Genomic DNA, 18,507 nt, shown 5'->3' on the forward strand with positions numbered 1-18,507 from the left:
GTGGGGGACTCTGCATGTAGTGGGGACCTGAAGCGCTCGTCATCGTTGGGGTGTATAGGGCCGTATCTTGCAGGTCCAGGTTACTGGTGTCCTTTGCCGTGGTGGCGCTGCGGGTGGGTAATATGTCCGCTGCCTGTGGGTGGGTGGCCTGTGTTATGGCTCCCTTTGGCTGGCTCTTACTTTTTGTATTGCCCTGCAGCTGCTGGGGGGGTCATGCTCTTCTGCCTGGGCTTCTGTCGGGTCTGTGTGTCCTGTGGGGTCCCCTGCCTTGGGTCTCTCTTCCCCCCACTGACTTTGATTTGCTGCGGTGAGCTCTGCGTGGGGGCTGCCAGGTCTTCTTGACTGGCGAGCGCTTGCTCCACGTGGCAGGCTGGCGCTATTTTGGGGGAGCCGTGCGGGCTGTCTGTCTGGTGCATGTGGGTCTCTCAGAGACTTCTCTGCCCACCGCCCACTTGTACCTCCTCTCCCTCGCTGGCTGCTCTTCTCTCCTGGCCGTCTCGGTGAGTCGCGGGGACTTCCGTCCCTTCAGTGCTGCTGCGCGCCTGCTCTCTATTGCTGTCCGGCGCCATGTTGGAGTGGCTGCACGTCAGGGTTCCCGGTCCGGCGCCGTTTAGAAAGCGGCTAATCGGCGTGCTGCAGGTGGATGTCGGGTCTCCTCTCCTCCTCCCTCCTCTCTTCAAGGCTGGTAAGCGCTGCATGGTGGCTGTTTTTGAGGTTTTCTGTATGGTAGCGGCGAGGAGCTCTGGAAACCACGTCCTCACTCCTCCATGCTCAGGCCATGCCCCCCCGAACTGTAGTTTTTATTGGTGCCATTTTTGCGTACATAGACTATATTGTAAAACTTTTATTATTTTTTTATGATAACAGGGAGAGAAAACGCATCAATTCTGTTTTTCTTTTTTTTTACAGCGTTAATCATGCAGCATAAACGACACTAGACATTTTTTCTGCAGGTCGGTACGATTGCAATGATACCAAAATAGGTTTTTTTTAGGTTTTTTCACTTTTCTACAATAAAACCCCTTTTTTTTTAGAAATAGTTTTATTTTCTAAATCGCTGTATTCAAAGTCCTGTAACTTTGTTATTTTTCCATAGACGGAGCTCTGTGGGGGCTTATTTTTTGAGTGACGAGCTGCAGTTTTTATGGGTACCATTTTGGGGTACATGCAGCTTTTTTGATCACTTTTATTGCGTTTTTTGGGAGGCAAAATGAAAAAAAAAAAAGCATTTTGCCTCAGTTTTTTAGGGATTTTCTTAACACTGTTTGCCATGCACAATAAAAAATGTGTTCAACTTGTACAAGATCTTACGTAATCCAGATGAGGGTTACGTCATGTTGCATTAAGTACCACCCTGCCGTGACTTAACCTTGTGTCATATGGCATTAAGGGGTTAATTGTGGCAACAGAAGGGCCGCATTAATACTTAAAGGGGTTTTGCGAAGTTATAAAGTTATTTCCTATCTACAGGATAGGGGATAACTTTATGATCGTGGGGGTCTGACTGCTGGAACCCCCACTGATTTCGAGTATAAGGGTCCGGTCGGTCCCTGAGTGAATGGGGTGGAGGTCACACAGGTGCGCTGCTGCTCCATTCACTTCAATGACAGCGCCGGAGATTACCGAGTTCAAGCGCTTCAGCAATCTCCTACGCTGGGGCAGCAGCGCATCTGTGTGACCTCCACCTCATTCACTCAGGGACTGACCGGACCCCATTCTCAGGATAATAAAACACAATGGCACTACAAGTAGGACTATAGAAATCCATGACACACATAGGGGTCCTCACTAGATCCCAGGCTGCCATGGTAATCAAACGGCACCTTGCAATCTTGTCACAACGGGTCATTTGGGAGAGAGAGGGCGCACACTCCTTCTGTCAGGCCATTTAAATGTCACTGTCAGTATTAGCAGTGGCACCTAGATGATTAAGGACTCCTGTCCATGGACGATAGTGCATTGTGTTACTCATGGCGATAATTCTGCCGCGAGTAACGCAGTGAACGCTTTTCCATAGCGTCGCTATGGAAAGCGCAGCCCCCTGTCCACGAGTGGAAAATCATAGTGATCCTCCGCTCGTGGGACTCAAATCACGGCATCCTGCGATTCTCCGTGGTGAGCCTATCTGTCAGATAGGCTCACCTCAGAGAACTGTCAGTTCTCTCCCCTGCTCCCCGGCGGCCACCCCGCCCATGGACAGGGGGCCTAAATGGCTTAACTCCCAAGCCAACTCTGTACACCGACACCTGGCATAAAGGGGTCGGCTCACAAAAATGTTGTTTATAGGTAAATTCAACCCATAATTCTAAACATTTAGGCCTTATGCACACGGCCGTGACGGGTTCCGCAAGCGGAATACAGCAGCAGAGTCCATCACGGCGTCCCCCCCAAAGCCCCATACTTACCTCCGGATCCGCTGCCTGAAGTCCCGCATGACGCTCCGGCGCGCATGTGCAGTACAGCGCATGACGTGCCGGCAGTGTCACATGACCCACCGTCAGTGTCATATGACGCGGCCAGCGGTGGGCGCGGCGTGTATTCACGCTATACTTTTGCTGTGCTACAGCGGAAGTATAGTGTGACCGGCGACTTCTATTGACTACAATGGAAGCCGTTCGCGCATATACCCGCAGAAAATAGGACATGCTGCGGGTAATTTGATGCTGCGGAATTCCTCAGCATGTACATTGAGCTATTAGGTTCAATAGAACCTAATAGCTGCAGTGAAACACTGTGAATTTCCGCCGCGTTTTACGCGGCGGATATCCAGCTGTGTGCATTAGGTCTTACACTTCTTAAAATAATGTATCTATCCCCAGATTTTCCAGGACTACTGTTAGAATAGCGCCACCTAGTATTTATTTCCCCAGACTACAGTTAGAATAGCGCCACCTAGTATTTATATCCCTAGATATTCCAGTAAATGTTCAAAGGAGGTATACCAGGAGGAGGACAAAGCCGAACCACAGAAATAGACCGGAACCATGGGCACAAGTGTGAATGTGACAGAAGTCTCAGTAGGAGATCCGTCAGTGAGGCTGGTCTTATGTTTTCCGACCTTATCTTTTCTCTCCTGAATGTTTTGTTTCAGCTAATTTATCACCACAACAAATTTTATCTTTGTTGGGGTCATAAATTAGCTAATAAAATGTGCAGAAAAGAAGAGATAAGGGCTGAAAACCAAGCCGTTGATCCAGCCTCACTGACGGATCTTCTACTGAGACTCAGGGCCCTTTTACACAAAATGATTATCATTCAAAATATCGTTGCATCATGTGAACTTGAACAATAATTGTTCAGCGTAAAGGTAAGGGTGGCGCTCCGCACCGTCCTTTATACTGAAGCGGCAGGAAGCCATTGTGTCAGCACAACCACTGGTGACAAGTTCGGACCCCAACCCCTATAGTACCTGGCCAGGAGGTGGAGTAGGGACACAGAGGAGATTGGTGCTTTCCAGGGATGGCCTGAAGAGCACAGTAGCGCTGTGCAACAGGCTTCCCTCCACTGGCCAGAGTCATGGCCGGGGAGAGAATTATGGCCGCAGATGCCATGTTGAAGCCCACTGGGTGGCACTATTTTGGCTTGGACTCACACTAAATGATTATCATTCAAAAAATCGTGAGAATTTGAACGATAACATTCAGTGTAAAAATGGCCAATGATAATTCATTCACTTATCGTTTGCTGTTTATTTTATGCAGATATAAAAATCATCATTCATTCATTTATAAGTGGTTGCGTCTAAGAAGCGATTGGTCAGTCGTTCCCATTCACTGGCACAGTCCCCTGAAAGAGCAAGGATCGAGTGAATGAGCGAATGATAAAAAACTGCTGTCAGTTTAGTGGTCCAGTTGTGAGCTATAGGGGTCAGCCCTAGCTAGCTTTACTTCCATTTAAATCAATAGGAGCTGAAATGGTTAATACATTTCTGCATCCAACCCGGTGTCGAAGGTGGAAGTGCCAGTAGCATAATAGCAACTTCAGCTCCTACTGATTTCAATGGGAGTGAAGCCAGCTAGGGCAATTTCTCTCCCAACCCCTATGACGCACATTCGGCCAGCTGCACTGATAGCAAGCGATCAAATGATCACAGGGATCCTGAGCAACAGGTCCCTGGCAGTTAACTATTGATGCCCTATCCGGAGGATAGGGCATCAATAATTTTTGCCTGGAAAACCACTTTAACATTAGTCCTAGAATATTTGGGGATAGAAACAGCAGGTGGCGCTATTCTAACATTAGTCCTGGAATATTCGAGGATAGAAACAGCAGGTGGCACTATTCTAACATTAGTCCTGGAATATTCGAAGATAGAAACAGCAGGTGGCACTATTCTAACATTAGTCCTGGAATATTCGAGGATAGAAACAGCAGGTGGCGCTATTCTAACATTAGTCCTGGAATATTCGAAGATAGAAACAGCAGGTGGCACTATTCTAACATTAGTCCTGGAATATTCGTGGATAGAAACAGCAGGTGGCGCTATTCTAACATTAGTCCTGGAATATCTAGGGAGAGAAACCTTTTTTTAACAAGTGTAAATACAAAAATTGATTACAATTATGGGCTGGATATAACCAGAAACAATATTTTTCATTAGATAACCCTTTTAAACATTTAAGTGTAGCTCTGGAGTATAATGCAGATGCAACTCAGGATCAGTACAGGATTAGTAATGTAATGTATGTACTCAGTGACTCCACCAGAATAGTGAGTGCAGCTCTGGAGTATAATACAGGATGTAACTCAGGATCAGTACAGGATAAGTAATGTATGTACACAGTGACTCCACCAGCAGAATACTGAGTGCAGCTCTGGGGTATAATACTGGATGTAACTCAGGGTCAGTACAGGATAAGTAATGTATGCACACAGTGACCCCATCACAGAATAGTGAATGCTGCTTTGGAGTATAATACTGAAAGTTGAGGATCAACACAAGATAAGGAATGTAATGTGTGTATACAGTGACTCCGCCAGCAGAATAGTGAGAGCAGCTCTGGAGTATAATACAGGATGTTACTCAGGATCAGTAATGTAATTACACAGTGATTCCACTAGCAGAATAGTGAATGCTGCTCCAGAGTATAATACAGGAAGTAAGTTAGGATCAGCACAAGATAAGTGTAATGTGTGTACACAGTTGACTCCACCAGCAGAATCGTGAGTGCAGCTCCGGGGTATAATACAGGATGTAATCTGGAATCAGTACAGGATAAGTAATGTATGTACACAGTGACTCCACCAGCCGAATAGTGAGTGCAGCTCTGGAATATAATACAGGATGTAATCTGGAATCAGTACAGGATAAGTAATGTATGTACACAGTGACTCCACTAGCAGAATAGTGAGTGCAGCTCTGAAGTATGATACAGGATGTAACGCAGGATTGGTACAAGATATAACCACTGCAGAAAGAATCCTAGAGACTCTTGTGAAGTCCCAGTGATGCATAGCAGCTGTATCACGTTGTGCTCCTGGGACCTGTAGTACTCTGCAGGTGTGGTTTATTTGGTTGGCTGTGTGTGTGGATTGTTCTAGCCAGTCAATCACCATGGGTCTGTGCACATAAATACCAGCCCGCTCACTATATCTTATATAAATGCAATAAAAGTGATCAAAAAAGCCGTATGTACCCCAAAATGGTACCAATAAAAACGACAGCTCCGTCCATGGAAAAATAAAAAAGTTATAGAACTTTGAATGCTGCGATTTAGAAAACAAAAGATTTCCAAAAAAAAGGGTTTTTATTGCAGAAAAATGGAAAAACAAAAAAAAATAAGAATTTTATCGCTGTAATCGTACCGACCCGAAGAAAAACTGTAGTGTGTCATTTATGCTGCATGATGAATGCTGTAAAAAAAAAACTCTGTCAGAATTGATGCGTTTTCTCTCCCTGTTATTATGGGGAAAAAAAATAATAAAAGTTTTACAATATAGTCTATGTACCCAAAGAATTGCACCAATAAAAACTAAAGTTCGCCACGCAAAAAACAAGCCCTTATACGGCCGCGTCGACGGAAAAATAAAAAAGTTATGGCTTTTGAAAAATGGAGATGAAAATCTGCCAAAAATCGTTGTGTTCTTAAGCCCAAAATAGGCCATGTCATTAACGGATTAAAGGGGTATTCAGTTTGTGAAGGGACTTTTCAAAACTTCCAGATATGACAGGTGTTTGCGCCATGTTCATGGGTATAAATCACACAGCCGGTACTTTCTTATCGTGTCCCCCATTTCTGATGTTTCCCCACCTCACTATTTTCCAAGATGGCTGCCGCATCGCTGCTGACATCCAGCTTGAGACCACATTTATCACTGTTTCCTGTGAATCGGGGCGGCGATAATGTTCAGTGTCGCAGAATGCGAGATGGTGCGGCGGTGACAGACGGAGGCAGAGGCGGCACATCCTTACAAAGATATGCTTGTACTGACCATAAACTGATTAAACATGGTTTCTCTCCACAGGAGGGTTTTTGTAGTTTAACGTTTTGTGATAAACTTGCGCTATAAACTCTGCTAAAGTGACTCTAAATACGGTCTGGGACTCAAAGTACACTCCCCACAAGCAGCGCCCCTCGCTGACCTGTGCGTCTGCTCCCATCATCTCTTGGCAGCAGTGAGGCTCATGACAGCACAATTATCAGCGTCTTGTCTGCGGCATTACCGCTACACGTATCGTCATGCTCTATGGCCATAGGCTCCGACTGCAGAAGCCCCATAGGGAGCAGGGTCCTTACTGATAGAACACTACACATGTCCCAGACATCGCTTATCCAGAGGTTCTCACATCATTAATGGCGGTTCAATCCCTGCACCCCGTCTTACTGGAATCCGTACAGCAACTCTGTCATGTCCCATATACCCACGGGTTTTAAGGGAATTAAGTAATGTGATACATAGACCCTTGTTTCTTAAGGAGTCTATAGTGATGGGGTCTGTTCTACTGGATTGTCGCGTAGTTAATGTGGTGCCAATATTCAAAAAGGGGTCAAAAAGTTTAACATTGATAAATGTCAAGTTATGCACATGGGCAGGGAAAAATACATATCACCATTACATAGTAAATGGGAAACACTTACATGGAAAAGGACTTGGGGGTTTTAGTTAGCTGCAATCTTAACTAGAGCAACCAGTGTCAGGCAGCTGCTGCCAAGGCAAATAGAATCATGGGGTGCATCAACAGAGGTCTAGTGGCAGATGATGAGAACATTGTTCTTCCTCTTTACAAGTCACTGGTCAGACCACACATGGAATATTGTGGACAGTTTGGGTACCAGCACTGAAGAAGGACATAACAGAGTTTGAGCAGGTACAAAGGCGGGTAACTAAAGTAATAAACGGAATGGGCGGACTACAATACCCAGAAAGGTTATCAAAATTGGGGTTATTTAGTTAAGAAATAAGACGGCTGAGGGGCGACCTAATAACTATGTATAAATATCTCAGGGGACAATACAGAGATCTCTCCCATCATCTATTTACACACAGGACTGTGACTGTAACAAGGGGGCGCCCTCTACGTCTAGAGGAAAGGATGTTTCTACACCGACATAGAAGGAGGTTCTTTACTGTAAGGGCGAGCACCCACTGTCGTTTTTTTACCTGCGTTTTGCGTTTTTCCTGCACAGGCATAGAGATAACATGTGTTCCTGTCCACTGGCGTTTTTTTTGCGTTGCGTTTGCGTTTTTAACATAGGAACTGTCAGTTGCATATGTGTCCTTATTTTTCTCCATGGAAATTAATGGAAAAGCCGCGAAAACGCCGCGAGAAACGCGCGGAAAAATCGCGGGAAACGCGGCGAAAACGCTGCGTTTTTTTCCCGCGGAAACGCAAACGCCAGTGGGTGCTCGCCCTTAGAGCAGTGAGACTACGGAACTCTCTGCCTGAGGATGTGGTGATGGCAAATTCAATAAAAGAGTACAAGAAGGGCCTGGATGCCTTTCTTGAGCGATACAATATATTACATGTTATTATTAATTACTTCAGAAGGATCAGTGATCCAGGGATTATTCCGATTGTCAGATTGGAGTCAGGAAGCAATTTTTTCCCTTAAGTGAGGAAAATTGGCTTTTACCTCATTGGGTGATTCCTCTGGATCAACATTGGGGGGTAATAGGCTGAATTGGATGGACATGTTTTTTTCGGCTTCACATACTATGTTACTAAATGATATTGAAAACAAAATGGAGTAAATTAATTTCTTTCACGCATATTTATAATGGATGTTCGGTTATATAATGTCTACTAATCATATGCAGATTTTCAGGCCATTTATCCAAGGGACTTTATGTGGTATCTAAAAACTTTGTAACAAATCTAGTGTGTGAATTCACTGTTGGGCTCGGACTATATGCCACCTTTGGCCACAGCACACTTCCTGCGGCTATTGTCGGACTGGGATGCCCTAGGATCGACCAGTAAAATTCATTCTGAGAGGCCAGGATGGAGGAACACTGGCTGACCTCCCAACGTGACTAGACGTCATCTAAGCAGCCTGTGCCGATTTTCAAAGTATGTTTATTGCAAAACACTGCAGCCTTCCCGAATAGCACCTACATCCCTGCAATGGCGGTGCCTGTCCCAGGTTTATTCTGCCTGAGGTTCAGGTAGCATGAGCCTAGTGACAGGTTCCCTTTAAAAGCTATGCACAGCTCTTGGGAGAAAATTATTTTCCCCTTAGGGCCCGTTCAGACGAGCGTGTTTTGGTGCATACTCAGGTGCGTACATACATCCGCACCTAGGTACGAGCAAAAGCACGCGTGAACACAGCTGCGTGCTTGTTGTCAATGGAGCCGCGGCTGCTGCCGGCGGCTCCATTGAAAACAATGCTCTGCCGATCCCCTGCATTCTTTTCCAGGGAAGGGTTTTACATATAAGCCCTTCCCTGAAAAAGAAACATTTTAGTGCAAAAAATAAAAAAAAACTTACCTGTCCGCCGCTACTGTGACCCCCGCGGGCATGAAGAACACATCTGCCGCATGCGGCAGATGTATCCTTCACCCCCACTAGTCAAGAGAATTCCCTGCTGCTACATCTGCCACATCTGTGGCAGATGCAGCAAAAGGAATTCTTCAATTCTCAACCGCAGCTGTCACACATGACAGCTGCGGTAGAGAATCCTGCTGCCGGCATCCTGTCAATAGCTTTTCAGGGAAGGGCTTCATAAGCCCTTCCCTGAAAAGCCATTTAAAATAGTGCAAAAAAAAAACAACAAAAAAACAATTCTCACCTCCCTTCAGCTGCCGGGGCTCCGCCGCGACTTCTAGCTCTGTCCCCGGCTCTGTAGTTCTGAGCTATCAGCAGCCGGGGATTTAAAATCCCCGCCTGCTGGTAGCTCTGATTGTGGTTGGCTGAATTGCTTCAGCCAATCACAATCAGAGCTACCAGCAGGAGGGGATTTTAAATCCCCAGCTGCTGATAGCTCAGCAGCGCTACAGAGCCGGGGACAGCGGCAGAAGTCCCCGCTGAGCCCCGGCAGCTGTTAGTGGCTTTGCAGGGAAGGGCTTCATAAGCCCTTCCCTGAAAAGCCTTTGAAAATAGTAAAAAAAATTACAAAAAATAGATACTTGCCTCCCTTCAGCTTCCGGGGCACAGCCGCGTCTTCTCCTGCTGTCCCCTGCACTGTGGTGCTGATCTATCAGCAGGCGGGGATTTAAAATTCCCGCCTGCTGAAAGAGCTGTATGTAATTGGCTGAGGTCAGCCAATCACAGGCAGCCCTCACCTGTCATTCATTCAGCTGTTTCAGCAGGCGGGGATTTTAAATCCCCGGCTGCTCATAGATCAGCACCACAGTGCAGGGGACAGCAGGAGAAGACGTGGCTGTGCCCCGGCAGCTGAAGGGAGTTGAGTATCTATTTTTTTTGTTTTTTAAATCACTTTTAATTGATTTCCAGGGAAGGGCTTATATGTAAGGTCATTGAAGTGAATGGCTGCTTTTTTTTTTTTTTCACCAAAATTTTTCCTTTTCAGTTAAGAGCCTATATGTAAAGCTCTTCGCTGAAAAACAATTTGGTGGTGCCAGCAGACTATTGTCTTCAATGGAGCCGCCGGCAGCAGCAGCGGCTCCATTGAAGAGAATGCCTGCATTTTTATTTTTTTTTGCACTAAAACCTTTCTTTTTCAGGGAAGGGCTTATATGTAAAGTCCTTCCCTGAAAAGGAATGCAGGGAGCCAGCAGGTCATTGTTTTCAATGGAGCCGCCGGCAGCAGCCGCGGCTCCATTGAAAACAATGCGTGCATTCCCTATGGTGCACGCATGTCCTATCTTTGCAGGCACGCACCTGCAAAGTACGGACATGTGCACACACCATAGGGAATGCAGTGTTGTAAATACAAGCGTGTTTTTGTGCGTGCGTATGCACGCACCAAAACACGCTAGTCTGAACGGGCCCTTAGTCTGGATGCTCACTTACCATGTGTGATAGTTGCGCATCAGTCACCACATTGACAACTGTCTGTGTGTTGTCAAATACATGGGCGGACAGCACATTGACATGCGATTGCATGTTCCAATTCTTGTCTGTGAAAAAAGGGCAGTGTGCACAGCCCCATAGGCTATTATGGGTCCGTGTGCTGCCGGTTAATTAACACGGACAGCATATGGACCCAAATACATTAGTGTGCTGGAGGCCTGAAATGCATGTCATTACTGCATTAGGATTTAAATAAAAATCTTGCACCATTTGTCTTCTGGAGTTTTTACGAATCTATACATATATAAAAGCGAAAGCCCTCACTGACTTACTCACTGACTGACTGACTCATTCATTCACCATGCATTCTCTAACTTCCCAATGTCGTAGAAACTTGAAATTTGGCACGACCATTCTTTAGGTACTAAATAGGAAATGTAAAGGGGTCACAACTTCAATATTCTATACTAAGCGTGAAAAACTGTCTGAAAATCTGCAAAATGTGAGATCATTTTTTCCTCAGTAACCATAAAGCCTAGGGAAATGATTTGTATACTGAGGAGAATTTACCTCAACTCTTTGTGTATATACTGAGCAGAATCTAACTGACCTCTGAGTGAATATACTGAGGAGAATCTACCTTGCCTCTATGTGTATATACTGAGGAGAATCTACCTCACCTCTATGTGTATATACTGAGGAGAATCTACCTCACCTCTATGTGTATATACTAAGGAGAATCTACTTCACCTCTGTGTGTATATACCGAGGTGAATCTACCTCACCTCTGTGTGCATATATTGAGGAGAATCTAACGCACCTCTATGTGCATATACTGAGGAGAATCTAACTCACCTCTATGTGTATATATTGAGGAGAATATAGCACTCCTCTGTGGGCATATACTGAGGAGAATCTACCTCACCTCTATGTGTATATACTGAGGAGAATCTAACTGACCTCTATGTGCATATACTGAAAGGCTGTAAAGTACATAAGGAAGCGGCCATGGACTGCAGGGATGGAGCATGCCTTTAAGGCTAAGAAGAGGATTCAACCTCCAGTAAATTTGAATAAAAAGGGGCGCTACCTTTAAGGGTAAAAAATGAGTGAGAGGGGTGGCACATTCTACAGAGGGACATCAGTACATGCAGTCTGAGTAGAATCTAACGCTCCTCTATGTGTATACATATTTTATTCCTCTTTTCCTCTGAAGTAGCCATGACTTCATAAAATTTTCTGTGTGAACAACAGGTAAACAGCTGTACCAAATTAACTTGTGTGAAGCTGGGTATGTCAGCTAGTCACTATATATAGACACTACAGTCTAAGGCTAATTTCACATGGCAAGTACAATATTTGACTGTGAAACTCGACCCAATATCATGCTCACCAATGTGTGATACCCCCACGGATGCAAGGTATTTTTGTGCTAAAACCACCATGCATCACTTCAGCAATGTAGCAATCCTTTGACCTGGGTTTTAGCCGTGGCGGAGGATCGTAGATTTTTTCCCATTGTTTTCAATGGATAAACCTTGCATCACACTCGCGTGCACCTCACACGCCATGCACTGCTGTTCTGGCCCATTGAAAACATTGATTTTCCCAGCTGCATGAGTGAAACATCATAAAACAAGCGAGCAAGCAAACTACAACAAAGTTACTTGCTTTAACCCCTTGAGTGGCAGGTTTCCTACCACCCTGTCGTGCCCACCAGGGCAGGTTTTTTAAAATGGTCTAATCATTGAATTTCAACTAGTTTTGCAGCTGCGTCTCAAGAGCCATAACTTTTTCATTTTTCCATTAACATGGCCATATAAGGGCTTGCTTTTTGCGGGACAAGTTGTGATTTTTTAAACAGGGGGGAGGAAAAAAAGAAATGGGGAAAAAAGAAAAAAGGGGCCATGTCATTAAGGGGTTAAATAATGTATTAACTTCCTTCTCTGGGTCATTACGACGCATGGATACCACATGTGTGATTGTATTTTTGATTTTTTACAAAGTAAAGGGAGACAAGTGTTTTTTTTTTAAATTTTTTTACTTTTTTTTTTTTAAATTTTTTTAAAATTTTTTATTTTTTTTTGTCCCTTTAGGGGACTTCCACAGGGACCCATCAGGACCCCTGATCACATTCCAGGGGTCCGATGGTGACAGCCCTTTACATGCTGCAGTGACAGCCCTTTACATGCTGCAGTCACATAGACTGCAGCATGTAAAGGGTTAACACAGCAGAGATCGGAGGTTTTCTCTGATCTCTGCTGTAAGAGCTGGTACCTAGCTGTCCTCTGACAGCCAAGTAGCAAGCTCTCCCTGCCACAGAGACCATCGGCTTGCTTCTGACAAGCCGATGGTCTCTATGGCAACCTGTAAACAAAGCAGGAGGTTGCCGACAGATCGGCAATATCTTCTGCTGGTTTTTTAAAGCCCTTGCTTTGTTCTCTGTGGGTCTGTGCAGGCAGAGCACACTGTCACAGCTTGTGGCATTGTGCTCTGCAGCTCCCATAGTGATACATAGCCCGGAAATCTTCCGGGCTATGTTGCTATGAGCAGTGGAGCTCGTCACGGAACTTTTCCGGGCGTGCCACTCAAGGGGTTAAAACACAGTCAGTTTTTTTTACACGTAGCGACTTGTAAATGACTGAACAATTATTTTTGTGTCTGCATAAAATAAGTGCAGAGCGATAAGTAAAGAAATTATCATTGGCCATTTTTATGTCGCAGGAGAATGGTCGTGCTACGTAGGTTCAGAATGGCGTGGCAATGACAGATGGAGGCAGAGGCGGCACATTTTTATCACAAAAATAACTTTTACTGAACTTTTGCATAATAAACACAACTGGCATTAAACTCTTCAACCAACTGTAGTATTAAAGCGACAGTACTCTATATCGATGGCATTTATAGTATCTACTGGTGGCGAGGCTTCCAATCTCTCAGCAGTACAGCAGCTTCTGACCGGAGCTCCCTCAACTCTAAACTAGAGGCTCCTTCTTCGCTGCAAATCCTTTCAGACTGTACCCAGCGTCTCTTATAACAGACTCCATGGCTTTTCTCCTGGCCCACGGTTCAAGCCACAGGTAATCTTGCACCAACCTGTGGTACTTGCTTGTGTACTCTACCGCAGCGGCAACAGCACTCTCTTGCGTGTCACACCACCATCCTCCATTGGGTGTCTTGTATTCTTTCTGGCCCTCTTCATTTCACTCACTCTGGTGACAGTCATTAGGCTCCTGTACTTAGCACCTCACTGGACACTTCATTGGCCTAAGCTGTGCTTTTTACTCCCCAACCAACGGGCCTCCGCCACTTCAACAGGCTATATTACTGTTTCTCAACTGTCTTAATTACCAACTGTCGCTGGTGACAGAGGCAAAGCCATCTTCCGGGCACTTTGCCTACTATGTCCCAAGTCTTCAGGGCTTAACATGCTAATCACATCACCACCCTCATCCTCAATAGGTTGATGCACTGGTCGTGTCATCCGGGGCAAGGCTTAGTCTGCTCTCACACAGCCCACTTTTTACAGCGTTCAGTGTGGCGTTTCAAACGCTGTTTAATCCTTTACATGCTCTGGTCATAAAATGCTGACAGATGGAGGGAGCTCCCTCTCGCACCCATCAGACCCCCACAATGTAAATCATGGGGTTCCGATGGGTTGCTAACAATAGTGTATTAGAAAAATGATAAAAGATGCTAATATTCAAGTCCTCAAGTAGGACAAAAATAAAAAGTGTAAAAAGTATGAAAAAAAAGTAAAAAATTATGAAAACCCCACATTTCCCCTTCATTATGTAAAAAAAATAGAAATTAAAACAAGAATCACATATGTGGTATCAGTGCGTTTGTAATAACCCAGAGAATTGAGTTAGTATATTATTTAACCCGCACAGTGCACGTCATGGAAAAAATATTTTAAAACAGGGAAAATAGCTAATTTTGCCTGTCTCGCCTTTTAAGAAATGGAATAGAAAGTGATCAAAACATTGCATGGTACTATTAAAACGTGCAATTCAAAAAAAGAAAAATGTTAGGGGTCTTTGAATGCAGCAATGAAAAAACTAAATTATTTTTAGAAAGTGTGAAAAGTAATACGAAAATAAATAATACCAATAAAACATTTGGTATGGACATAATCATACAGGCCTGCAGAATTAATTTAACATATTGTTTATACTTCACAGTGAACACCGTTAAAAATAAAAATAAAAAAAATGCCAGAACTGCAGATTTGATCAATTTTGCCTCCAGAAAAAAATGGAATAAATAGCAATCAAAATGTTCTATGTCCCAAAAATTTGATAAATGAAGACTAGAGTTCATCCCGCCAAAAGCAGGCCCTCATAGAGCTCTGTTGTTGGAAAAATAAAAATGTTATGGCTCCTAAAATGCGGCACCATAAAAACAAATCTTTAAAAACATTTTTTTTAAAGTGTTTTTGTGTACACAAACAGCAAAACATAAACAAACTGTATAAACTTGATATCGCCGGAAACTTGATGATTTTTAAAATTTGTATCTAATGCATAAACAATGGGAGATAAATGTCCTAATTATGTTTCGCAGGTGGCGAACCCCAACCCTTCAGACAGGCCTTAGCTCACAGGTAGGGGCTAATTGAGCTTGCTGGGTGTAATATTCTCACCAGCCAATCCCCCTTGTCTGCTGGAGATAAATACCAGCAAATTCTTGTGAGAGATTGCTGGTCATTTTAGTGCTTTACTGTTTTACTCTATGTTGAGCCCACTCCGAGATGGTGGTTGTATGCTTGTCTTGTTTTCCTCTCTCTTCCCCTGAAGAAGGTCTGGGCACTTGCTGTCCCTCCCCTCCTTGCGTTCTGGGGTGAGTGCATTTTGTAGTGTGTGGTTCGGTGACCACACAGGTGCAGGCAGCCCGCAGGTTTCTCCCTATCCCTGGGCAGCTGTGGCCCACAGATGTATGATGTCCTATGTGTGTGTCATATGGATGATGCCTGACACTGTTCCCTATGTCAGCAGGGTGGCTGATGTTCTATTCCACTGGTGTGAGGACTCTTGGACTGGCTATAATATACCATCTGTATGCATGTGAGTTCTGGGTGGGGTTCCTATTCTATGCTGTATGCACAGCCTGGTATGTAGGTGTGAACAGTGACGTGTGGTATGTCTGTGCAGGTGGCCAGACATGTGCTTTATGTGCAGTCCTGTTCTGTGTGGTTGTGTTACTCTGTATATTGGTGTGAACAGTGACGTGTGTGATATGTCTGTGCAGGTGGACGAAATGTGATTTATGTGCAGTCTTGTTCTGTGTCCAATGTGTGTGAACAGTGTTGTGTCCCGTGTATAGTGCACTTCTCCAGGTTCCTGATCAGGGATAACTAGGTTCCAGAGGAAGACAGTGAGGCCGACCTTATTGGGACGATTACCCTTCTTTTAGGCAGGGGTTTCCCGACTTCCCTGATTAGTAAGGAAAGAGGTCCTTGCAGAGAGGTGTGAGTATTTGCATTGTTAAATGGACACAATCTTGCGTCCGTACGAAGGCCTGGTGCTTTAGTGTGCTGAGCGGATGTAACAATACCGCTACTAGACAAAATTGAAAAATACCTAACTACATGGATAACCCTCCAGACTTAATAGCTGGGAAGGAAGAAGTTAATCAAAATGATAGTATTACCAAAAATCCTCTACCTGTTACAAGTACTCCCTAAAGAAATACTTAAATCCTTCTTTATTAAACTGAAAATCTAATCTCTAAATTTATTTGGCAGAATAAAGGTCATAGAGTTAATTACATTAATCTAATTAAACAAAGAAATGCTGGGGGCATTGGTTTGCCTGACTTTGAATCCTACTACAATGCCAGAATAATTGAGCTAACACACCTCTCCAACAACAAACTATGGGCCGAACTAGAACGCTATCCCTTAAGGACCAAACTCTATTCATTACCTTGGTTAACCCCATACAATAAACCCTTCCTAGAAGAAATCATCAACCTGCTCACTGCGACTTCTTTTAAAATCTGGCATAAGCTAAACAAGAAACTAAAGTTTATACCCTATATAAGCGGATATACTCCCTTCTTAAATGTAATGGCAAACTAATTGAAAAGACTCAAAAACTACCTTTTGCAACATTCCAAATATCCCAAGACACCAGCTTTGAAGCTCTTCCATAATAACATGTTTATCCCACTAGAAGACCGCCAAAAGACTCCAGGCTTACCACGCCTCAATAAAAAGGACTACGAGGCAATCTTAGACTCGATATCTCTTTTCCAACCAGATATTCTGGGTACTAACCACGACCTGCCTGATCACAAGCTTTTCGAGAAAGGCTATCCCTTTAGGGGGATTATCTCCAAATTATATCACACACTCACATATAATATAGAATATCCCTCATATTTCACCTATTGGGAGAGAGACCTCAGAGTGTATTCTCACAAGATGAAATTAGGACCATTTTAAAGACACTCAAACTCAACATCCACAAGATACCAAGAACTGAATTATAAAATAACTTCCAGATGGTACAAAACTCCAGACCTTCTCCATAACATTGATCCCAAATATCCCCCGATCTGTTGGAGGTGTCTTAACGCGGAAGGTACACTCTCACATATTTTGTTTTCATGCTCATCTTTACAGCCCTTTGTTGTGCCACCACAAAGCACTACCGTGACGCCACAAAGCGCTATGGTGAGCGCTAATTTTATTATTTGTGGCTGGCAATTAATTGTGATTTTTTTTTTCTTTCAGACGCCAGTGGCCTCGGGCACAATTTGTAGTTGTGAGTGGTGAGGTGTGGAATAATATACATAGTCAGATATTTTGCTTAAATTGTTGTAACCACGAAATTATTAAATAAGGCAGTGAGATGAGGTAGGTTTCTTAGCTCGTGAACGGGCGAACAAATCTAACGTTTGTGCGCCCATTCACACGGCATGAGCCCTGGCACATATGCACCGAGGTCACCATGCTGTCGCCCTTTCCCCCTCCCTCCCCATCACAGGCTCACCTCTGCTCTCCTCCCTGTAGAACCCTGTAATAAGGTTATTTCTCTACCCTGCTGTCTCCTCGGCTAAGGGACTTGTCCTCGGATGCTGCATTGGCAGCAGAGCTAAGGGATTCATGAGGAGGATTAGCAGTACTGCTTTCAGCAGCAGAGGTAAGGGATAGAAGTGGCCTCAGAGGAAAGGCCAAGTTTCAGGACCCAATATCGCACTCACCCGTGTGAAATCAGCCTTAGGTCCAATGTCCACGGGAATTTGCAGTGTAATCCAACCCTGCCCACGGCCGAGGACACTGTGTTACCTGTCCGGATCTTTTATTTTCTGGTCTGCGCATGCGCAGTACATTATTATCTTTTTTTAAACTCATGCTTTCCCGCAGAATCCCCGGCCCATCTGCAATTCAATTGCAGATCGGACAGCTTCCATTGACTTCAATGCAAGTGACTTTAGTGCAAGATCTACACTAAAATGGAGCATGCTGCGATTTGTTTTCCGGACAAATCTGCATGCTTTTTGTTTTCCGGACAAATCTGCATGCTTTATTTCATTTGCGGACGCCAATGTGTCCGTATGGGCGGCTTGTTGTACACGCCCATGGACATTGGGCCTTAGTCTATGTCTGGTTGCAGATGAGCTTATAAAAACACGCATGTAATACCAATGCGTATCCCAGCCATGTTTATAGACGTTACATCCGTCTGTCATCAAGCTTTAATCCATATTTGTATTATTTTCTAATGTAGAAATACTGATCTGCCCAGAAGAAAAGAATACAAATACGGAGGCGAAGGCGGAAAACATCCATCATGCTGCGTTTTTGAAAAATGGTTGTAAAATACACGGCCATCTGAAAAGCCTTATAAAGTGAACGATAATCGTACAGTCTGAGCGCGCGGCAACGATCGAATGATAATCATCACCTTTCGCTAGTTTTTCATTTTCTGCAGGCATAAAAACCATCGTCGGCGCGTTCACTAATCGTTCGGATTACCCAGCGCCCGTTCAGTCGTTCTCAGTCATTTATACAGCGTATGTGAAGGACTGAGCGATTAGAACACAACAATGTATCTGCTATATAAATAGGCTGCCTGAGCGAACTC

The sequence above is a fragment of the Eleutherodactylus coqui genome, chromosome 10, assembly GCF_035609145.1.
Source record: "Eleutherodactylus coqui strain aEleCoq1 chromosome 10, aEleCoq1.hap1, whole genome shotgun sequence".
NCBI lineage: Eukaryota > Metazoa > Chordata > Amphibia > Anura > Eleutherodactylidae > Eleutherodactylus > Eleutherodactylus coqui.